Source organism: Mixophyes fleayi, chromosome 1, assembly GCF_038048845.1.
Source record: "Mixophyes fleayi isolate aMixFle1 chromosome 1, aMixFle1.hap1, whole genome shotgun sequence".
In the NCBI taxonomy this organism is placed as follows: domain Eukaryota; kingdom Metazoa; phylum Chordata; class Amphibia; order Anura; family Limnodynastidae; genus Mixophyes; species Mixophyes fleayi.
This window is the reverse complement of record NC_134402.1, coordinates 2443557-2467556: the sequence shown is the minus strand read 5'-3', so window position 1 is coordinate 2467556 and position 24000 is coordinate 2443557. Positions and strand designations below refer to the sequence as shown.

General features: G+C 49.2%; 1 non-coding gene across 1 annotated transcript; it reads left to right on the top strand.

Moving 5' to 3' along the window:
• Nucleotides 1–23645: 23645 nt before the first annotated feature.
• On the top strand, nt 23646–23754 carry LOC142137200 (U6 spliceosomal RNA). The gene has a single exon (XR_012687847.1). It is a non-coding gene; the product is annotated as a U6 spliceosomal RNA (small nuclear RNA).
• The last annotated feature ends 246 nt before the right edge of the window (nt 23755–24000 follow it).

The window sequence follows — 24000 nt, the reverse complement described above, 5'->3', positions numbered from 1 at the left end:
ATAAATGCGATGATTTGCGGTAACAGAATAGCCTGGCGCTGGAATCACTGTAGAATTGTTTCATGCAGGTTGTCTTCTCTTACAGAGTCTATCTAATGCAATTGAATGAAATCATCTGAGTTGGAACCAGTCAGCTGGAATTCCATGTATTCCAATCTGTTTCTATGAACTTCATTTATAATTGATATGGAACAAGTGCAGTCTAAAATTCTAACTAAGTCCTGATGTAAACCTGGCACCCGTGCTAATGTTACACAACTGGATGCATCATGAAATCCATCTGACCGGACATATGCACGCAAATTCACTTTTTCATAGGTGTGTGTTTTGCTTTTGCTGTGGCCTCCTCATAGGTGATTGAATGAACAGTCCTTTATGAGGCAATATTTACCTAATTTATCTATTTTCTATCCTGATAACTGTTTCCATTTATACAATTATTTATGGTCTTCTATACTTGTGTCCAGATTCTAGCGGATATAGTGGATTCTCTTTCGCCGACCTGAATTAGCACCGACAGTAACAGAGACACGGAGTCTAACGAACCATCGGTTTTTGCAGGGCCCCCACTAGGAGGTTTGGGCTTTGCCGCTGGTGTGTTCACAGGTCGCGGCCCTCTGCTTTGCCTCCAGGCGTGACGAGCTGGTATCAAACTGCAACAAGAGACTGGTCAACGTAGCCGGGACTGGTACACAAACTGACAGCAGATTGCCAAATCAGAAAACAGAAGGAGTCAGAAGGAGTGTCAGAACAAGCCGAGTCAGCAACAATCAGGAGCATCTACAGTACCAAACGACAGAGACAAGAGAGGTCAGGAATGCACCGGTCATAATTCACAGGGATTAGCCACAAGAAGTACTGCACCGCTGGAGTAAAGGTTTGGAGCCTAATTCTCTGACACTGATCTGTGCATAGAGCAGGTCTAAATAACTGAACTGATACAATAAGGTAGGTCTTTGGTCAGAACACATGACCACAGGTTTAGAGCTCTTAAAGAACCATGCGCCTCCTGTAAAGTGTAGGATTGTGGCACAGGATTCTGCGCCTGAAGCACAGGGAAGAGAAGACGAAGCACGCTGGACAGCAGGTTCAGAAAGTACCAGCTGGACTTCGATGTGTGACAACTTGTTGTTACCTGAGTTCTCACTTGTGCCCCTCAGTTCACTTGCTTTTACTGCACTGACTAATTTAACATTTTTTCCTTAGCCCATCCCCCAATTCTTTTTTTACTTCCCCCTATAACTCCTTTTCAAACAGTTAAGCATTATTACTTTACTTGTTTCTAGATGGAGGACACCTGTGACTGGATCACTTATAAACAACTTATGTTATAAGTTTATATAAAGGAGATAGTGCAGGGCGTTTATTTATATAAATGCAAATGTACTTATTTTTGATATTGTGTAAATTTTGGTAAAGGAAATATCTTTATTTCTGAGACCAGGTGAGGAAATTTGTTTTTATTTTAACTTTGCTCGAGGAAATGCATTATTTCTGAGGTATATCCTGATGCAATATGCATTTGTTGAGGAAGTCTGTTTTTGTATGTTGGTATACGGAAATGACTTGTTTGGGTTTGTGCTACAGTAGCTCTAGTGTGGGATGGGATGAGGCAGGCAAGTCCTAGTTCTCCACGCACATTAATAAGCCTCGGGTGCCCATGACCATGCTTTTATCTATGCAATGATGTAATGGCACAGACACTGCTTATGCATGCAATCCAATGCCTTTATTGAAATATTTTAAATCCTGAAGAAAATAGTTCTTATGAGAAATGATGTGGGCGACCAGTCAGAAAGGATGTGCTCCTTATCTTTGTTAAATATTTTGACAAATATTCACCACCTTGGACTCAAAAGTAACCTAATGCATTGAAGCTGAGGGGCTACAGGGTGATCAGGAGGAATATCATCCAAATCCTTAATATTCACTGCTCTATCCCCCAACTCTAGCTGCAATGGAGCAGCCTGAGTAGGTGGCAGCCATGAGCCATTAGTAAAATGATGAGGAGACAAACAAGAGTTATACAAGTCATACAAAACTTTAGTATTAATAGTGAATAGTTCATGCATGAAAATATTTAAAAAACAACCAATAACTGAGCAATGGGTATTTTTATTTACATACTGTATGTCACAGATACATATAATTTATGAGATTACTAGCTGAAGTACCCGGCGTTGCCCGTATTTGAATCTTCAAGTTTTTTAAGTTAACAATGAGTTGGATGCAAGTGTCAACATTTTAAAAATAATTAGCAGCTTAGAAACTCCAACACACCCATTAGGTGGCTGCCCAGTCTCGGTTTCATTTTTATATTAAACGTTATCCAAATCCATCCAGAGGAAGGCCCAAAACAGGCTCCTCGAGTCAAAGTTCTGGCCAGGGTATAACAACGGGAGTCCAGACCAGGACCTCAACCCCTTGGTAGGTCTTAAGGTATCCAGTGTTACCAGTCAGTTTTCGTCCAAATCCATCCAGTGGAAGGCCCAGACCAAGCTCCTCATGTTAAAGTTCTGCCCAGCGTGCACCAACGGGAGGTCTAACCTGGAGCCGAAACTTCCTAAAACCTGGCCAGGATCCAACTGGACCACCTTGCATTGGTTTAATACCAATCGGAACAGGGGTGTCCAAGTGCATAACCAGACAGTCAAAGAAACCAAATCCGCGAGTCAAAGTTCTGCCCAGCATAGTCGGTTTCTTCATAATCGGTGCAGGGGTGTCGAAGATATTCGCCAACAAACAAAGAAACATACAAACTTCTTATTTTATATATATAGATGTTTTCCAAATCCATTCAGTGGGAGGCGAAGAACAGGCTCCAGGGTCAAAGTTCTGGCCAGGGTACACCAATGTCAGGTCTGACTGGGACCTTTACCCCTTAAAATGTCTTCTGGGATCCAATGTTACTAGTCTGTGAAGTTTTTGTCCAAATCCATCCAGTGGAAGCTCAAAATAGGTTTCCCGGGTCAAAGTTCTGACGAGCGTACACCAATGGGAGGTCCAACCGGGACCCTAACCCCCCCATAACCTGCCCAGATTCCAACTGGACCACCTCACATTGGTTTCAACCCAATTGGTGTAGGGGTGTCTGAATGTATAATCGGACAGGCAAACAAACCAATTCCATTTAGTGAAAGGCCCAGACCAGGCTCCCTGGGTCAAAGTTCTGGCCTGTGTACACCAATGGGAGATCCGACCAGGACCTTAATCCCCTAATATGCCTTCTTGGAAGCAATGTTACCTGTCTGGGAGGTTTTTGTCCAAATCCATCTAGTGGAAGGCTCAGAACATTCTCCCCAGGTTATAATTCTGGCCAGCGTATACCAATGGGAGGTGTGATGGCTGGAAGGCTCAGAAGAGGCTCCCCTGGTCAAATTTCTGTCCTGTGTACACCAATGGAAGGTCCGACCAGGTCCCTAAATCCCTTAATATCTGCCCATTTCATCTGAATTGGTACAGAGGTGTGTAAAATATTGGCCTACAAGCAAACAAACAAACAAACTTCTTCTTTTATACATATAGATTATTAATTTCTTTAAAAATATTTTTGAGTGTATGAAAAGATAATTTAAAAATACACATAATTTACAGCTTTATTACATAATAAACTGACTGGATGTAATATCAGTTTAAAAAAATAACAGAGAAATGTAAAATTATATATATATTGTATATTATGTCCCACAGAACAGTTTGCAGAACAACCTGCTCAGGAAGAGAAGCTGGAATAGACCAAAGCAGATGTGGTGGTAGTCACTTTCCAGATGACAGTAATGCCGACAACAATGACACTGACATAAAAATCACGCATCAGTGTGACAATGAGTAAATATATACATACCATTAGATGTACAGTATCACCGACACCTGTTATAGCCGTCACCTCTAAATTGCTAATACGTAAAAGCCGGCAACTGCTAAGCTCGTCATTCACACTGCTCAGAGTGCAATTGGCGCTTTTAAGGTGGCAATGGGTGGACCTGCCATTACTACCAGCCTAGACTTGCAGCACTAGGGTGAATCTAGTTTGAGGGTGCACGGTGGCTTACTGGTTAGCACTTCTTCCTCACAGCACTGGGGTCATAAGTTCGATTAATGACCATGGCCTTATCTGTGTGGAGCTTGTATGTTCTCCCCGTGTTTGTGTGACTTTCCCCTGGGCGCTGCGGTTTCCTCCTACAAAAACATACTAGTAGGTTAATTGGCTGCTATCAAATTCACCCTAGTCTGTCTGTGCGTGTTAGGGAATTTAGACTGTAAGCTCTATTGGAGCAGGGTCTGATATGAATGAGATCTCTGTACAGCGACTGTTTTTTTTTTAACAAAAAAAAATAATATGATATTGTAGATTATACAACATAACCACAGGACCATGTCACTTGAATTTGTACCTAATTACCTAAGTAAAACAATAAAGTTTGGACTATTTATTCTGTATTTAACGGTTAATCACTACTGCTACTACCAGATTGCATAAAATGTTGCTTTAAGTTAAAGTAAAATGGATTAGGACATTAAGAAACCAAAGTTTAAATGTGCAAATAAGAAGATAATAAAGGGAAAAAAGAACTAAGACTTACAAATACAACATTACCACAAAAATATTTTTTCTTTTTCTTTGGTGTGGGTTCTGGATCAGTGCTATGGCTGGTGGCGTCTTCCTCTCCTGATCCGCACACTAGCACGTGGTGGAGTCGGTACCTTGGGGGATGTACTAGGCTTTGTAGTTTGGCTGCTGTCACCTATTGTTGATGGCACAGGGTCATTAAAATATTTTGCATCTGGCCGCATGCCGGGACCAAATTTCCGGCAAGCTCTCTCACAGCCCCAGTCAGATTATTAGTTGCCGTTGTAATGTGAATAAGGCTTGCATCTCTTCACTCAAAACTGGTCGACATCTGAAACTGTGTATGGTGGATTTGGTGTAGCTTTTTTATGCCTTTGGACAACTGCCTTTCAAATCCCGTCATTGTTTTCTAACAAAAGGCCAATAAATTTCATTGAACTTGTCTGAAATGTTCGACAGAGGCAGCCAAATTTGAAGCTGTGGATGGTTCCCCTTGGCTTGGTTGAGCTGCTTGTAGAAGACTCTATGGGTCAGTCTCCACAGACTCCACAACTTCAGGAAAGTTCTCCTAACATTCTGACATAATGTTTTCTTCCTCTTCCAGTTCGGGTGCTGGTGATTTTTCTAGTTTCAAATATTGCCCTCTGCTGGTTTATACTCTGGGGATGTTCGTTTGAAAATTAAACAAAATTAACAAATTAATAGACATTACCTGAACAAATTTACCATTTACCATTTGCAGGTATTTATGCCTACAGGATAATGTGTAATGACAGTCACATGAAATTTGTAGCCTCAATTTTTTTAGGTGTGTGTTTTTTGGTGAGAAAATGGCACAAATGTAAGAATATATAACAATAACATCTGAAACAGGTAACATTGTCCATCCTCACCAAAAACAAAACAAAGTGGTATAGACACACATTCAAACAGGAATGAAAGTGGAAGACGATAGGTGAGGGCAGGTGATGCTACATGTGACCACATCTGGGGGTAAATGTATTGAGGTGCGATTTAGCAAAATCAGTGATTTTTTCGGCAGAGTTGAAACTCGCAGGTTTATGATCCTGATATTTCATGCAAAATCGCCAGAGATGTGTTTCTGTCAAAAATGGTATTTCCAAAATCGATAGAGATCAAACTCCTGACTGTCTGCCACTCCAGCTATACAAGTCTCAAATGTATGAAGCTGCGATTAATCAAACTCTCCTGAGTTTACTTTAAAACACGCCAGATACAAGACGCTGCATCCTAGCAGGGTGTGCAGTAAACACATCACTGTTACACTGCCCTGCTATACAGCTGGAGCTCAGGCAGCTGTCAAAACTGTTAAAAATAGATAAAGGTTCGGAAAAAAAAAGTGTGGAGTTCCCCGTCCGGCCACTATTAACCCTAGTGCTGCCAGCCTACTGCTGGTTACATGAAAATTGGGGAAAAAATTTGTGTGGGGTCCCCCTGATTTTCATTTACCCAGCACTAGGCAAACTAGCCTGGGGTGGGTGGTACTGTAGCAGGGGTACACGCGGCAGGGGGCCCCCTGCCACAATGAAAAACAACCCCAGGCTGTTCAGCACTGGGCTGGATTCCCTAGGGAGTGGGGTCCATTAAAAACAAGCAGGCCCCCCCTTTACGGACACCCAGCCCAGTGCTGAAAGAACTATGGCTCTTCCTACACCCCTGGGCGCTGATTGTGGGGTAATAACTATACAGTGCTGTAGAAGCTGTTTGAGGCGGCTCTCATCATTTTTTTTTATCTTTTACAAGCATGTTCCAGGGTGGATCTTACAAATATGGGCCCCTTCTGGCTGAAGATAAGAAGACTTCAATCAACAAGGGAGCCCTTCTGGCCATAAGAAATGAAGAATTTGCAAAGCATGAACTTTGGGAATTACAAATTTATTTTGACTTGGTCAAGTGGGACTTTGGATACAAATTTATTTGGGACTTGGTAAAGTGGGACTTTGGATACAAATTTATTTGGGACTTGGTTTACAGACATTTTAGGATTAAAATCTGCTGACAATAGATGTAAACATCAGTGGTGAGTATTAGGGGAATTTATTATTTTTAATAAAATTATGTGGTATAAATTAGGGTGTTTATTGTCTTTATTGGGGTTTTTTTATTTTTAGTAAATGTATGTGGTATTAAACAGGGTGTGGTGGTTTATTTAACATTTTCTTTTGTGGAATTACAGGGCCCAGCCAGCCGTGAGTGTCAGGACATGTTGGCACGTGTGGTTCTCCAAGTGCCAACATGCCCTGGCTGCCATGGGTATGCTGCTGCTTGTAGTTATACAAGTATCAGCATGCCCACACTGTTTATGACACCCTGGCTGGCTGGGACTTGTAGTTCCACAAAAGAAATTGGCGTCCGTTTATTTTTTTACACTTATATCGCCGTTATTACCCTACACCCACAGCCCAGGGGTGTAGGAAGAGGCCTAATGCTTTCAGCACTGGGCTGGGTGTCCCTAGAGGGGGGGCCCGCTCGATTTTTTCGGCATACCCCACTTGTCGTGTGTCCACCTGCTATAGAGCCATTCCTCACGGATGGTTTGCCTAGTGCTGTTTAAGTGTAAATCGGGGGGACCCCACGCAAATTTTTTGCCCGATTTTCACGTAACCAGAAGTAGGCTGGCAGCACTAGGGTTATAGTAGCCGGGCGGGTGATCGCCGTGCTATTTTTTTTTTGCACTTTTATCTATTTTTAACAGTTTTGACAGCTGCCGGGACCTCCGACTCTATAGGCAGGGACAGTGTAACAGTGATGTGTTTACTAATCTTGAAGCTAGATAAGGGCAACACAGGAGAATTTGCTAAATACGGGAGTGTTTGACATCATAGCAAATCGCCAGAGATGACTAGCGGTTTTGAAGATTAGGGTAAAAATCACAGCTTAATAGAATTGAAAACTTTTGGACTAAAATTTCGGGTTATCACCTGCGATTTGCCATGATTTTAACACTCTGAAAAAATTAGACCTTGATACATTTACCCCCTGTTGTTCTATCTGTATTTGATTTGTTGTTCTGTGCTGAGGAGTGCCCCCCCCCCTCAACTCCCTTAAACTCATTTCTTAGATATAGGTGGATTTACCTTTTATTATTATTATTATTATTATTAGTTTTTATTTATAGGGCGCCACAAGGTGTCCGTCGCGCCGTACAGGGACAAAACAAATTACAATACAAGGTGAGACAGCACAGTACAGTAAACAGTAAGCACAGTAACTCAGTAAGCTCAATGCACAGCTAGAGAGGGCGGGGAAAGGGGGAGGGAGGATCGGCAAACAACAGAGCCCAAGAAGGAGGGCGCGGAAGACAGGGAGACCCCCAGAGGGGACGGGGGGAGGTGGGTCCTCGAGGAGGAGGGCAAAGTAGCTAGAGAGCAGAGTTAGAAGTGGTGGAAACAGGAGGAGAGATGGCCCTGCTCAGAGGAGCGTACAATCTAAGGGAAGGGTTTGACAGACAGAGAGACGCAGGGGAGAGAGGGAGAATAGGGGGACAGGGGCGGGGAAGGGGAAAGAAGGAGGAGAGGCAGCAGAAAAGGTATGGAGTTAAGTGGGAGACTGAAAGGCTTTAAGAAAAAGGTGGGTTTTTAAAGCCTGTTTAAAACTGGACAGATTAGGGGACGTTCTGATGGAGGGAGGGAGCTTGTTCCAGTGGAGGGGGGCAGCGCGGGCGAAGTCTTGGATACGCGCATGGGAGGAGGTAATAAGGGGGGAAGAGAGGCAACGATCAGAGGCAGTACGGAGCGGGCGGAATGGAGTGTGAATAGAGAGGAGGGAGGAGATGTAGGGCGCAGTGGAGTTGGCGAGGGCCTTGTATGTGAGTGTGAGAAGTTTAAAGAGGATTCTGAAGGGGAATGGGAGCCAGTGAAGGGCTAGGTAGAGGGGGGAGACAGAAGAGGAGCGGCGAGAAAGGAAAATAAGTCTAGCAGCAGCGTTAAGAACAGATCGAAGGGGAGCAAGATGAGAGTGGGGGAAGCCAGTGAGGAGGAGGTTGCAGTAGTCTAGGCGGGAGATGATCAGAGAGTGGATGAGACATTTGGTGGCATCTTGGGAGAGGAAGGGCCAGATGCGAGCGATGTTACGCAGCTGGAAGCGGCAGGATTTAGCAAGAGAGAGGATGTGGGGGCAAAAGGAGAGAGAGGAGTCGAGGATGACACCAAGGCAGCGAAGTTGGGGGACAGGGGAGATAGAGGAGTTGTCGACAGTGATGGAGAGGTCAGAAGGGGATGAGGTATGAGAGGGAGGAAAAACTATGAGTTCAGTTTTGGCGAGGTTAAGTTTGAGGAATCGGGAGGACATCCAGGAGGAGGGAGAGAGATCAGGAGAGGGGAGGTATAGTTGAGTGTCGTCAGCGTAAAGGTGGTAGTTAAAACCGAAGGAGCTGATAAGTTCACCCAGGGAGGAGGTGTATAGAGAGAAGAGTAATGGTCCCAGAACAGAGCCCTGAGGGACACCGACAGGAAGGGTGGACGGGGGGGGAGAGAGACCCAGAGGTGGTGACAGAGAAGGATCGGTCTGCAAGGTAAGAGGTGAACCAGGACAGGACTGGGCCGGAGAAGCCGAGAGACTGGAGGGTGTGAGGAGGAGGGGGTGGTCAACGGTGTCGAAGGCTGCAGAGAGGTCAAGGAGGATGAGAAGGGAGAAGTGGCCCCTGGCTTTAGCAGAGAGGAGGTCGTTGGTGACTTTAGTTAGGGCAGTTTCAGTGGAGTGAAGGGGGCGGAAGCCAGACTGGAGAGGATCAAGGAGGGAGTGTTCAGAAAGGTAGGAGGTGAGACGGCTGCAGACAAGCCTTTCGAGAATTTTGGAGGCAAAAGGGAGAAGAGATATAGGGGGATAGTTCGAGAGAGAAGTGGGATCGAGATTAGGTTTCTTAAGAATGGGGGATACGAGAGCATGTTTGAAGGGGGAGGGGAAGATGCCAGTGGAGAGGGAGAGATTAAAGAGGTGAGCGAGGTGGGAGCAGGTGGTGGGGGAAAGGGAGCGAAGAAGGTGGGAGGGGATAGGATCCAGGGGACAGGTAGTGGGGGGGAGGATGAAATGAGAGAGTGGACTTCCTCACCCGTAGTGAGGCGGAAGGAGTGGAGGGGAAGGTGGTTGGGGGGGGAGGACGGAAGAGTGGGAGGGGTGGAAGGGAGAGTGGAGGAGGAGATTTCGAGTCGGATGGCCTCGATTTTAGAGGAGAAGAAAGAGGCGAAGTTGGAGGCAGTCAGGGAGGAGGGGGGTGGGGAAGGGGGCCAGGAGAGTGCTGAAGGTGGCGAAGAGGCGGCGGGGGTTAGTGGACTGGGAGGAGATGAGGGATTTAAAGAAAGATTGTTTGGCGAGTGAGAGGGCAGAGCTGTAGGATGAAAGAATGAATTTAAAGTGGAGCAAGTCCGCCAGGGAGCGGGATTTTCTCCAGTGACGTTCGGCGGTACGTGAGCATTTTTGGAGGAAGAGGGTAAATTTGGAGTGCCAGGGTTGAGGTTTGGAGCAGCGGGGGTGGACGGAGTGGGCAGGGGCGACTGCATCCAGAGCGGAGGTCAGGGTGGGATTGTAGAGGGAGACCGCCTGGTTGGGGCAGGCCTGGGAGGAAAGGGGTGAAAGGAGGGTATCGAGAGAGGAGGACAGAGAGGCAGGGTCAAGAGCATCGAGGTTGCGTATGGACAGAGTAGGTTTGGGCAGGGGGAGGGGAGCAGGAGAAGAGGAGAGAGAGAAGGAGAGGAGATGGTGGTCGGATAGAGGAAAGGGAGAGATGGAGAAGTCAGAGAGACTACATAGGTAGGAGAAGACAAGATCAAGGGACCAAGGCAGTGGGTAGAGGAGGAGGTCCATTGGGTGAGACCAAGGGAGGAAGAGAGGGTGAGCAGTTTGCTGGAAGCAGGGTCGGTGGGGTTGTCGATGGGGAAGTTAAAGTCACCGAGAATGATCGAGGGGAGGTCGGAGGAGAGGTGGTGAGGAAGCCAGGCAGCAAAGTTGTCGAGGAAGAGGGAGGTGGAGCCAGGGGGGCGGTAGATGACAGTGACGCGGAGGTGGATGGGGTAGAAGAGGCAGATGGAGTGGGCTTCAAAGGAGGAGAAGGAGAGGGAGGGTTCAGGGGGAATGACACGAAACGTACAGGTGGAGGAAAGGAGGAAGCCCACTCCACCGCCTGGGCGGGCCCCAGGCCTGGCAGAGTGGGTAAAGGAGAGGCCACCATAGGAGAGGGCAGCGGGGGAGGCTGTGTCAGAATCGGAGAGCCAGGTTTCAGTAATTGCAAGAAGGTTAAAGGAGTTGGATAGAAAGAGGTCGTGGATAGCCGTCAGCTTGTTGCGGACAGATCTGGCATTCCAGAGGGCACAGGAGAAGGGGGGAGAGGAGAGGGGGGAGATGGGAATGAGGTTAACAAGATGAGCAGCGCGCGGGGGGAGGTCGGGGAGGGGCGGGAGAGGTAGGGCGGGGGGAGAGTATGGGTATGGGGTGAGAGCGGGGAGGCATAGTATGGAGAGAGAGTAACAGAGCAGTGAGATAATGGGGACAATGAAAAACAGGTAGGAACAATGGCAGGTATTAGACCCCAGTGGAGAGCTCGCGCGGCACCTCCGTCCTCCTCCACAGCCATATGTTGCACAATTGAGATGTTAGCCAGGTCTTGCTATGTTTGGGGTGTCCTCACTGTGGAGATAAGCTCAGGTTAAAATAGGGGAGGATCCCACGGAAAAAAACAGAGAAGACCATGAGTCTTCTACAGAAAGTCCAGCGGCTCCTCGCACGCAGCACACTGTGGCCAGAGATCTCCTGCTCTCCCTCTTAGCAGTGGATAAAAAGTAACTCCATGTATATCATCAAAAAAATAAATAGAAAAGGGCTCCAACTGAAATGGCTGCTCGTGCAAATCCTTCAATCCCTCTGCTGATCGTCTTCGCATGCAGGCTTCCTTGATTCCTCCTCATCCTGGCAAGTAACTGCTGGGGATGTCTGTGTTTGAGATGAACCTGTGTATGGGAAAATGTAAGATGTTTGTTATTCCTAAAATAATTGGGGTAAATTTTGAAGCTGTAAACTAAAAAGATGACATGTCCACATGTCCTTAGCACATTATTTAATATGTGTCAGGCTTCTGCATTCAATGTGCAAAATGTATCAAATTCATACTTACCAACTTTTTGTAGTTTGAGTCCGGGAGAGGTGGCCCGTGACGTAATAACGCAAACGCGTCATTTTACAGTGGAAGCGGGGCCAAATGCCGCGATTCCCCATACTCTGCCGGGAGTAAGTGAGACTCATCCGAAAAGCGGGAGTCTCCTGGACATTCCGGGAAAGTTGCCAAGTATGATCACATTTACATGATGCATGATTATTATTATGCCATACAGGGTTTAAACATTTACATTTTAGACATAACTCGCCAGTCTTAGGCTGGGACAGATGCCTTCAATTATCTCTCTAGGGATGAGTTGCCTGAATTTCTTCCTATAGGAGGTATATGGCATGTCCAGTGCAGGCCCCCCAACCTCTCTGCAGCTCCTCTCCTCTCCACAGCCATCTTCTCCTTAACTCGTCTTTTATTATTTGAGATTCTTTACCAGCAGTTTTCATTTGACCTTTCGATGTGCCCCATCTCATTGACCACATCCCAGAGGGCTGTCCACATCTGCTTTTTCCTGGAAAAGGCAGTTTGGGCAGCTAGAGTGCCCAAATACCGCTCATGCACCAGAATTATATTATAAACAAGCACACAGTTCTCCTCACAGCTAAGGCTCACATTGCCCCCAGACTTAGTTTTACCAAAAGAGGCTGAGGACCCTCTTCCAGAGACGCTCCTCTCTCTCCTCCCCTCACTTTCCCTACACTACTCAGCTCTCCTTCCTCTCACCATCCTGATTTACAGACAAAACACAAGTTAAATACAGAAAAGAATAAACAAATACACTCACATACAAAACACAGGAGAAATACAGAATGTAATAAACAAAAACACTCACCTAAAAAAAAAAAGATCTAAACACACAAACTATGAGACAAACAAGGGCAGATAAACCATATAAGAAAAAAAACAATGAGTATCACTTACAACACTACTTTACCAACAATTACCATTCTCCTCCTCTTTCCACTACTCTCCCTTTACTTTTTAAACTACTACCAACTCAAATAAGGAAGTAGAGAGCTTGTTATAGTGTTGGTGAGTTCAAAATTGTTTTACATTTAAAACCTACATTTCACCAGAAATGATTATTGGTTTGAAAATCGCGATTTTAAATCTCAACAAGGGCGATTTTATAGTTTGGAAAACCACTTCAACTCTCGAGATTGACAGCGATTTCCAATTTGAGACTAAAAATCGCTAGTTAATACATCTGGCGATCGGTGTCTCAAATCGCCGGTGATCTCTAGTGATTTGCGGTTATTTTAAACCGCTGCAAAAATTGTACCTTGATACATTTACCACCTTGTGTGTGAAATGTAAAAGTCGGGTGCTCGACACCCGGTGCAAAAAACTCACTTATAATGATAATCGGCCGTAGATATTGAGTGGGCAATTGTGTCTGGACCCCTCCAACTGATATATACATATATATATATATTGTGAAATGCGTGCAAACAAATGACTCCTCACACAGGTTTCTGCTGAACCACGTTGATGTTTTTTGTTTATTTACTTGTCAGGTTGGATAAACAGTCTTGGCAGCAATCAAATGAAACATTCATAGAAGTAAACATAGTCCCATAGTCCTAAACTCTGGCTATCACAGTTAGGTCTCTAACTTGTCACTGGCCACTTGTTGGCTTCAGTCTCCCACACACAGTTCAACCCAGCTTTTTAAGCTTCTTCTCAGGCCTTGCTCTGGCTGACTCCTTAATGGATTATACCAGGTGCTGCACCTGTTCTCCTGCTCTGAGTGAGTGTGTGCAGATTTAACCCTCTATGCACCTTAAGGCTGTGGTTTCCCAGGAAAATAATCACTGTTTCCCCTCTTAGAAGGCGGCAAAGTGTCCCAATTGCCATATACCCCTCCACTTAGCTTTGTGAAGCTACGCAAAGCGGTCTCCACGCGGAGTGCAAATCTGTGTCACGAGCCACGGCGGTACTCACAGCCGCCGCGGCTCACTTCCTGTGCCCTTTGTCGTCACCTTGACGACCGGGACGTCATTTCTGCCTGGGACCCGACCGTTGCCGGATGCTAGACTACCCCGGCGCCGTGTCCTGGCAAGTTAGGGAAGCCAGGCGCGTGCGCGCAGTACTCCACCTGTGGGCTAATTTCAGTATTCATTTAGTGTAGTGGCAGGGGCTGTGTGTAATTCAGAGCTAGGCTCTGATTGGCTGACTATAGTATTTAGGGCAGTGAGGTCTGAAGCCTCACTGCCGGTTATAGCTAGACCTGCTCCTGCTCCTTGTTCCTGTCCTGTCCTGTGGATTCTCTGTCGGATTTCTCATGTATGACCCCCTGCTTGGATGTTGACTCTGTCTGTTGTCTCTTGTGACCCTGACATTTCTGTACTTTGGATCCTGCTACCTAGCCCGTGACCCCGACCTCTGGCGTGTTTACTGACTATCCTGCTTGCCTGTGAGCCCTGACCTTGGCTATCGTTTTGATTACCCGCTGCTTTCTACCAGTCTCCTGACCTGCCGCTGTGGTCCTGCATTACCAACCCACACTACATCTGGAGCTAAGTCCTGGGGGCAGCTGAGTACCGGTGAGCGCATCTAGCTCTAAGGGAAAGGCAGCTGATAAAGATGAAACCTCTGTCATCTAGTTCTGTGGGTTGGTGATCAGGGCCAGCAGCCTAACAATCTGCCCTCTTTGTCATACACCCATCGCTTTGGCTTCATCAACCCCAGTGAAGATGATACAGAGGGACATGCATTGTTATGGAGGTGGGCTTCTGCAGTTTTAAGTTTAAGTTCTAGTCTATGCCATCTCAGTGGGGTCTCCTCATGCCAGGTTTTTAGAAAAATCGTCATTTTTAACTTGTTGTTTTTGACTTTTATCCAACTGGAGGACTCTATGTATCTTCTTTCAAGAATGGGGACCTGTAGTCAGGTTTTGGAGAGGTATTTTTACACTCTGGGCAGCATAAGCAATAGCTTTTTACAGCCCTATGTATTCCTGGCCAGTAACAGCGTAGTAGTACTCTTTTCCAAGTCTTATCCCCTCCTAAATGACCTCTACAAAGATGTGTGTGCGGTTTCCAATATTAAAGGGACGTGTACCTGCGGCATTAACAGCTTTCCATAAACAACCCCTACCCCATAAAACAAATCCTCTTTAATAAAGAAATATGGTACACATTCTGCCGGCCTGGCAGCTTTCGCCCCATCATTAATTTTCATCACAGATCTAAATGCAGTTTCTAGGTTAGCATCATTATGTTTATCCCTAGAAAAGTCCTGCAATGAAATGAGACTTGGAACTGGGAACCAGTTCTCAGTTTCCTCTGCTGGCCCCAAAGTCTCCATGACAGTGTCACTGGTAAATGACTGCCTCATTTTCTCCTTTTGTTTCCTTGGGTGAGACTTGGGACGAGTAGCCGTCATAGACCTGTATTCAGCATCCATAGGCGACAGTTTTGTTGTCTCTTTTCCTAGGCCCAGTGAGAGTTAGACAGGTTCCTTTAAGATTGGACTTTCGGCCGGTGTGTCAGTCCAGCCGGATCCGATCACTAAGAAACTCCTGGAACTTGGGAAAGCCTCGCCCAAGGATAAGGGGGTACAGTAGTTTTGGGGCTAAAGTATCCACTTCCTCAACTGTTTGGACTTTTAGGGTAATTGGAAGTAGAACTGCTTGTACTCCGCAGTAACTCCATAAATGCACATCACCTTCACTTTAGGTAACCTTGCAGACACCTCTTTTGGAACCAAAGAACTGGAGACTAATGTCAACTCGCTTCCCAAATCCACCAGTGCCGAAACAGCATGCCTATTCACCAGGATAGTCACTCTGAATGATGAAGGACTCCCTATGGAGGGAGACATATGCAGCAACTAGGAAAGGCTGACCTCCTCCGAGACATAGTACAGTCCATTGGTTCATGTTGCTTTGGACATTCAACACGGAAGTGCTCAGTTTCATTACATTCAAAAACAAACAGGTGGAGAAACTTTACTTACTGGCTCCGCCAGCCGTGGCGTCCACTTAGGTTTGAGCAATAGCTTTGGATTCTCCTCTGGAGCCTTAGAAATGCGTTGCAGTGTTGAGTAATGGTCTATCTCAATAGCAAGTTCCTCATAAGACTGTGGATCCGCTTGTAGCACCCATCTCTCTAAGCTCCTCCCCAGCACACGGACACAGTGGTCATTTGCCAGTATCTCCACCATGCGGCCAGGTGTATTGGTATTTGGCTGCAACCAACTCTTTATCACTTTAGAGAGATCAGCCTTCTGTGAGCGAACCGATTTTTCTGGGAGATAACTCTAGTCATGGAAGCGCGGAGCTCTCCCAGCTCCAGTCACACCTATCCGGGCCAAGATTTCAGCCTTTACTTCCTAATAGACAGCAACCTGCTCATCAGATAAATCAACAAAAGCACGTTGAGCTTCACCACTCAAATATGGCGCCAGCTTCTCCGTCTAGGTTCCTGTTGGCCATTTTGGTCTTGTGGCGACTTTCTCAAAGGCTAAGAGATATGCCTCCACATCATTTGAGGTGGTCATTTTCTGCAAGACAGGCACCTCAGACGCATCATGCACCTGTCTCACTATTGCTAGCTCTTTACGCAACAGCTTGGTATTCTCTATCTGGGCCTCTGCAATCTGCATCATTTGGGCCTGCTGTGCTTCTTGTGTAGCAGCTACAGCTGGTAATGCCACCTGCTGTTCCTGCTGCCAAAATAGTAATATGGAGGAAGTTTTAAGGGCTCTGGTGAATGTGACATTCACCAGAGCCCTCAAAAGTTCCTCCATATTACTATTTTGGTGTGAAGGAAAATTAAACTTTGCTTCCCTAAGCATAAATTAAACAGATTTGTTTGTGGGAAAGGCTGTATGTCACTTGTAGTTCACAACAAACAACCATCAATCAATATCATACACCTGCTTTGTGTTTAAGGTTTGAATCACCTATAAACTCCATACATTTGCAGCAAAGATTTTGTAGTAAACAGTTTTACACATTTGCAAACAGAATTTGAAATAAGCAGGTTTTTGCAGTACTTGCAAGCAACAAAAAAAGCATTTGTGTTCATGTGGGGGTGTCTCCGTTGAAGACCCCCGCCAGCGCTGTGTCCCTGGAGGGACAGAAGATGCTGGAGCCGGTGCCCATGAAGAGGGCGAAGATGGCCGCCAGCGCTGTGCCCCTGGAGGGGCTGAAGAGGTCCCCGATGGTGCCCAGCAGGAAGAAAGAAGAGAAGAAGTACTCACCCGTCCAGCGATCCAGCGGTGAGTATCGTGGCTTCTTTCTTGCAGGTCCTGTGTGCGGGGTAAGGATGAGCCAATCAGGGCTCATCTTTCCCCGCTGGCCAATCAGCGGCCGGATGCGCGAGCCAATCGCGGCTCGCGCCCGGCCATTCAAAAGATTGGCGCCGACGCGAGCCAATCAGCGCTCGCGCCGGCTAATGACGTCACGCCGGCGACTATATAAGTCGCCGGGTGGCGCCATTTTGCCAGAAGTCCGTCGGCGGAGAAGAAGGAGGACGTCTCTGCAAGACGTCCAGCAACAAGACCAGCGGCAGCGGCGGCAGGGGGCCCTTGTAAGGGCCGTGAGCTACCCTGCCGCCCGAAGACTCCAAGCAAGCGGTGATCGCCGGCGGGGAGCCCTTGTCAGGGCTGAGAGCGCCCCCGCCCCAGCTGCAACAGGGGACCCAGCGCCGAACCGGAGAAGAGGCGCCGCCGGCTGGAGGGTCTGGAAGACCCGGAGAAAGAAGCAGAAGACGGCGTGGCAAGTTGAGTATCCTGCGCAGAGCAGGTAAGTATACTCAACGTTAAATTCGGGTACTAGGCCCGGGGCCACGGTCGGGCACAAGGCCCGTGGGCATGCTAAATTAGGGGCACAAGGCCCAGGGACCTGGGCACTAGGCCCCAACGAAGTTAGTGGGCCAGTAGGCCATTAGTATACATGATAAAGGGGACAAGCCCCTATTAGTTAGACAGGGGCGTGAGAGCCCAGGTACAAGGGCACAAGGCCCTTAGGTAGTTAGTGGCCTAGAGGCCATAGGAAGGCCAGAGGGCCTGGTTAGGGGCTGGTAGCCCGTAGGCTATTAAGGGCACAAGGCCCTCAGTCAGTTAGGGAGGCCACAGGCCTTAGGCAGGGGCTAGGACCCCTAGGTAGTAGGGCACAAGGCCCTAGTTAGTGGGCTCAGAGCCCTGAGGTAGAGAGGGGGCTGAGGCCCGTTAATCAGAGCACAAGGCTCTGTGTGTAGCTGGGCAGAGACCCATGGTGTGTAGGGCATAAGGCCCTGGTGGTGTGTGGTAGAGGCGTGGGAGCCTCGTGAGTGTAGGCGCGGTCCTGTGTGAGGTGAGCACACGTGGTTAGGAGGTACAGTAGAGCGTAGGCTCCTGTGGTGCTGTAGCAACCTGCTGGTTGGCTAGCAGCGGTGTGCTCGGGTAAGTAGCGTGCAAAGTACTGTATACTGTATTTATTCTGTCTGTGCGGCGAGTATAGTTTACATGACGGTATTTTGGGTGTGCTACATAACTGTGTCCAGGGGCAAGACGTCAGGCCCCCATTAAAGGTAGGCTCTTGTTCCTGTGGTTTTCCTGTGCTAACCCGTGTTGTGGGGACAAGTGTAGTTACCAGCATACACATAGTCAGGGGAGAACACACGTAGTTTCCCTGTCCCTTAGGTCCCCGGGGTCACACTGGTACCCGGAGGGGGTGGCTGAGTGAGTCGGTGGCAGTGCAGCACACCTTGAGGCAGTTCCAGGGGCGGCCGTGGTTCTTATCAAGGGTCCTCAAGGTCGGTTCCGTGCAGGTGGACCTGTGGTTCCGGACGTAGGGACACGTGTGAGATACCCGAGTACAGGCAGTCGGGCAGTTCAGTTCGATCGGCTGTTCCGTGCGGCAGTCGGCCCGCGGGTTAGTGTGCTGTTCTACGGAGCCTCAGCCGGGCTTAAAGAACCGGTCCTTAGGGTCCGTGGGTGACCCCATAGCAAGAAGGCAGCTTCTTGGTACGACCTGGGTGAGGGGGTTAGGAACCGCCCTCCGGTTTAGGCTGTGAACACCGGCTGGTGTTCCCCGTAGCGTGTAAGTGAGCAGTTCCGTTAGTGCACCACACCTAGTTAGTCCTAGTGTTTTGACTTAGTTGCGTTGCCGACCATTAGAACGTTGTTAGGGTCGGGTCGCTGTTGCAGTCAGTCCAGTTTGGTGGGTGCCATCTTAGTCTCACGGAGAGCGTAGAGGGAGGCTGTGTGTTCTTGTCATCCGCAGGAGTCGGGAAGGTGCAGGAGAACCGGATCGGAAGTGGGAGTGTCCCGGTGAGTATCACGCTCGATTCCTCCTTTCGATTAGGCCCTCACCGGCAGGTGTGTGAGGTACTTGAGGCGGGATTAGTCCTCGGACTAGTCTTGGCCTTCAGTGCCTGTAGTCCCCCGCGTCTTGGCAAGAACAAAGTGAGGAGGCGGCAAGGAGCTTGGACTGACTGTGCCCCTGTTCTTTGCCGTAGTCTCGGACAGCCCTTACCTGGTAGGCACGGCCGTAATCTCTGTCTCTATCTTAGAGGGACGTGATTGGAGGTGACTGCGGCTGCGGATCTGCTGGGATTGGATCGCAGCTGGGAAATAGGAAGCGGACTGGAGGTGACCATCGTTTTCAAGGTGAGTTCTTTTGTGTTGCGTCTGTCCCTGTCTTTCCCCGCAGGGGGCGTTACATTTTGGCGTAGTCGGCAGGATCAACGATGGCTCATCGGGGGATCATTCCGCTGTACGAGGGATACAGCTTTGTCATCTCTCGTGACGAAGTGGCAGCGTTCACGAAGCAAATCCTGGAACGTTGTGAGACAAGGAAGAAGAAGAACAGAGGTACTAAACGGCAACCGGTGGAAGAAATGCTGTGCTGGAAGTGTGGGTTGCCTGGACACTTCGCATACCACTGCCCAGTTGCCGAGGAGCTCTTTGGTGAATGGGAGGACGAAGAAGTCTCCGATGAATGGGAAGACGTAGAAGTCTTCGAGTGGAAGGACGAGGAAGCCTTCCATCAATGGTCTCAAGAGAAGTCGGAGTCTGGAGGGAAGGATCGGCAGAGCCTGCTGACTGTTGGATCGCAGGAGATCGTCTCGTCCAAGCAAGATTCGCGACAGGAATACCCGCGTCAGCCGGATGCTGGAGCCGGGGTATTGGAGACGTCGGATACGTCAGACGACTTGTCCGTGGCTGTGGAAGAGTTGGTCCCTGAGGACGAAGGGAGAACTGAGCAGAGCCTCCACGGGGCAACGTTGTGTCCGGAGACATGTGAAGATGTCTGCCCGGTGGTACCTGAGAGGATGGAAGCCATCAGTACCCCGGAAGAGAGAGCTGCTGAAGAAGTACTGCCTGAAAAAGACTGTACTTTAGAGAGCGCAGCTGGAGAGTGGTGGATGTTGTCACCTTCTGAAGAAGCTTCCCGCACAACCGAGGAGGTATCGGACGGATGGGAGGTTCCGGCAGGCGCCGAGGAAGAGACTCCCTGGATACCGACTTCGGGCGAGGAAGTTGCCAGGATGGTGTGGATCCTGCGCGAGAAGGCCTTACCGCGAAGGATCCGGTGGACGCAAGTCAGGGATGCCGGTAAGCGACCCTTGGAGGTGGACGTAGAGGAGAAGACGTCGATTGTGGGGACCACAATGGAAAAAGGCGGCGGAAATGTGGGGGTGTCTCCGTTGAAGACCCCCGCCAGCGCTGTGTCCCTGGAGGGACAGAAGATGCTGGAGCCGGTGCCCATGAAGAGGGCGAAGATGGCCGCCAGCGCTGTGCCCCTGGAGGGGCTGAAGAGGTCCCCGATGGTGCCCAGCAGGAAGAAAGAAGAGAAGAAGTACTCACCCGTCCAGCGATCCAGCGGTGAGTATCGTGGCTTCTTTCTTGCAGGTCCTGTGCGCGGGGGAAGGATGAGCCAATCAGGGCTCATCTTTCCCCGCTGGCCAATCAGCGGCCGGATGCGCGAGCCAATCGCCGCTCGCGCCCGGCCATTCAAAAGATTGGCGCCGACGCGAGCCAATCAGCGCTCGCGCCGGCTAATGACGTCACGCCGGCGACTATATAAGTCGCCGGGTGGCGCCATTTTGCCAGAAGTCCGTCGGCGGAGAAGAAGGAGGACGTCTCTGCAAGACGTCCAGCAACAAGACCAGCGGCAGCGGCGGCAGGGGGCCCTTGTAAGGGCCGTGAACTACCCTGCCGCCCGAAGACTCCAAGCAAGCGGTGATCACCGGCGGGGAGCCCTTGTCAGGGCTGAGAGCGCCCCCGCCCCAGCTGCAACAGGTGACCCAGCGCCGAACCGGAGAAGAGGCGCCGCCGGCTGGAGGGTCTGGAAGACCCGGAGAAAGAAGCAGAAGACGGCGTGGCAAGTTGAGTATCCTGCGCAGAGCAGGTAAGTATACTCAACGTTAAATTCGGGTACTAGGCCCGGGGCCACGGTCGGGCACAAGGCCCGTGGGCACGCTAAATTAGGGGCACAAGGCCCAGGGACCTGGGCACTAGGCCCCAACGAAGTTAGTGGGCCAGTAGGCCATTAGTATACATGATAAAGGGGACAAGCCCCTATTAGTTAGACAGGGGCGTGAGAGCCCAGGTACAAGGGCACAAGGCCCTTAGGTAGTTAGTGGCCTAGAGGCCATAGGAAGGCCAGAGGGCCTGGTTAGGGGCTGGTAGCCCGTAGGCTATTAAGGGCACAAGGCCCTCAGTCAGTTAGGGAGGCCACAGGCCTTAGGCAGGGGCTAGGACCCCTAGGTAGTAGGGCACAAGGCCCTAGTTAGTGGGCTCAGAGCCCTGAGGTAGAGAGGGGGCTGAGGCCCGTTAATCAGAGCACAAGGCTCTGTGTGTAGCTGGGCAGAGACCCATGGTGTGTAGGGCATAAGGCCCTGGTGGTGTGTGGTAGAGGCGTGGGAGCCTCGTGAGTGTAGGCGCGGTCCTGTGTGAGGTGAGCACACGTGGTTAGGAGGTACAGTAGAGCGTAGGCTCCTGTGGTGCTGTAGCAACCTGCTGGTTGGCTAGCAGCGGTGTGCTCGGGTAAGTAGCGTGCAAAGTACTGTATACTGTATTTATTCTGTCTGTGCGGCGAGTATAGTTTACATGACGGTATTTTGGGTATGCTACATAACTGTGTCCAGGGGCAAGACGTCAGGCCCCCATTAAAGGTAGGCTCTTGTTCCTGTGGTTTTCCTGTGCTAACCCGTGTTGTGGGGACAAGTGTAGTTACCAGCATACACATAGTCAGGGGAGAACACACGTAGTTTCCCTGTCCCTTAGGTCCCCGGGGTCACACTGGTACCCAGAGGGGGTGGCTGAGTGAGTCGGTGGCAGTGCAGCACACCTTGAGGCAGTTCCAGGGGCGGCCGTGGTTCTGATCAAGGGTCCTCAAGGCCGGTTCCGTGCAGGTGGACCTGTGGTTCCGGACGTAGGGACACGTGTGAGATACCCGAGTACAGGCAGTCGGGCGGTTCAGTTCGATCGGCTGTTCCGTGCGGCAGTCGCCCCGCGGGTTAGTGTGCTGTTCTACGGAGCCTCAGCCGGGCTTAAAGAACCGGTCCTTAGGGTCCGTGGGTGACCCCATAGCAAGAAGGCAGCTTCTTGGTACGACCTGGGTGAGGGGGTTAGGAACCGCCCTCCGGTTTAGGCTGTGAACACCGGCTGGTGTTCCCCGTAGCGTGTAAGTGAGCAGTTCCGTTAGTGCACCACACCTAGTTAGTCCTAGTGTTTTGACTTAGTTGCGTTGCCGACCATTAGAACGTTGTTAGGGTCGGGTCGCTGTTGCAGTCAGTCCAGTTTGGTGGGTGCCATCTTAGTCTCACGGAGAGCGTAGAGGGAGGCTGTGTGTTCTTGTCATCCGCAGGAGTCGGGAAGGTGCAGGAGAACCGGATCGGAAGTGGGAGTGTCCCGGTGAGTATCACGCTCGATTCCTCCTTTCGATTAGGCCCTCACCGGCAGGTGTGTGAGGTACTTGAGGCGGGATTAGTCCTCGGACTAGTCTTGGCCTTCAGTGCCTGTAGTCCCCCGCGTCTTGGCAAGAACAAAGTGAGGAGGCGGCAAGGAGCTTGGACTGACTGTGCCCCTGTTCTTTGCCGTAGTCTCGGACAGCCCTTACCTGGTAGGCACGGCCGTAATCTCTGTCTCTATCTTAGAGGGACGTGATTGGAGGTGACTGCGGCTGCGGATCTGCTGGGATTGGATCGCAGCTGGGAAATAGGAAGCGGACTGGAGGTGACCATCGTTTTCAAGGTGAGTTCTTTTGTGTTGCGTCTGTCCCTGTCTTTCCCCGCAGGGGGCGTTACATTTTGGCGTAGTCGGCAGGATCAACGATGGCTCATCGGGGGATCATTCCGCTGTACGAGGGATACAGCTTTGTCATCTCTCGTGACGAAGTGGCAGCGTTCACGAAGCAAATCCTGGAACGTTGTGAGACAAGGAAGAAGAAGAACAGAGGTACTAAACGGCAACCGGTGGAAGAAATGCTGTGCTGGAAGTGTGGGTTGCCTGGACACTTCGCATACCACTGCCCAGTTGCCGAGGAGCTCTTTGGTGAATGGGAGGACGAAGAAGTCTCCGATGAATGGGAAGACGTAGAAGTCTTCGAGTGGAAGGACGAGGAAGCCTTCCATCAATGGTCTCAAGAGAAGTCGGAGTCTGGAGGGAAGGATCGGCAGAGCCTGCTGACTGTTGGATCGCAGGAGATCGTCTCGTCCAAGCAAGATTCTCAGGGATGTGCTTCCATATTATAGTTATGTATAGCAGCTCCTCCCATGGGCCATTGTGGATCTCAAGATCAGATTCAGCGTGCAGACTACAGAGGTGAGTTGCAAGCTGGTCTGCTTCTATAAAGATACATATATATATATATTTATATTTATATTATGTGAGGGACGGTGGCCCAAAAAATGTTTTACACCTGGACCCGCGACTTGCTTGTTCCCCCGCTGATACCTTCATCTTCCATTTTATATTCTTTTCTAGAACTTTACAGAAAGATAACTATTATATAACTTCATGCTATGGATTCGGCAGCACATATACTAAAATTAGAACGATACAGAGAAGATTAGCATGGCCCCTGCGCAAGGATGACACGCACATTCGTGAAGCGTTCCATATTTTTCTCAAAGCATAACAACCATCCACCTAACCCCCATCTCCTCCGCTCATGCTCCCCTCTCTCCCATTGCCTTAACTGGCTCCTCTTGTGCCAGTTTTTTTCTTGTGTTTTCCAGTCACCTTTGCTCTGACCTTTGTGTCTGATCTACATCCACATTCAGATTGCCATTGTGCAATGCACTTTGTGTCTGCTTTGCAGTTCACTTTCAGCTTGTTATTATGTTCTGCAACTTTGCATTGAATTTTACGG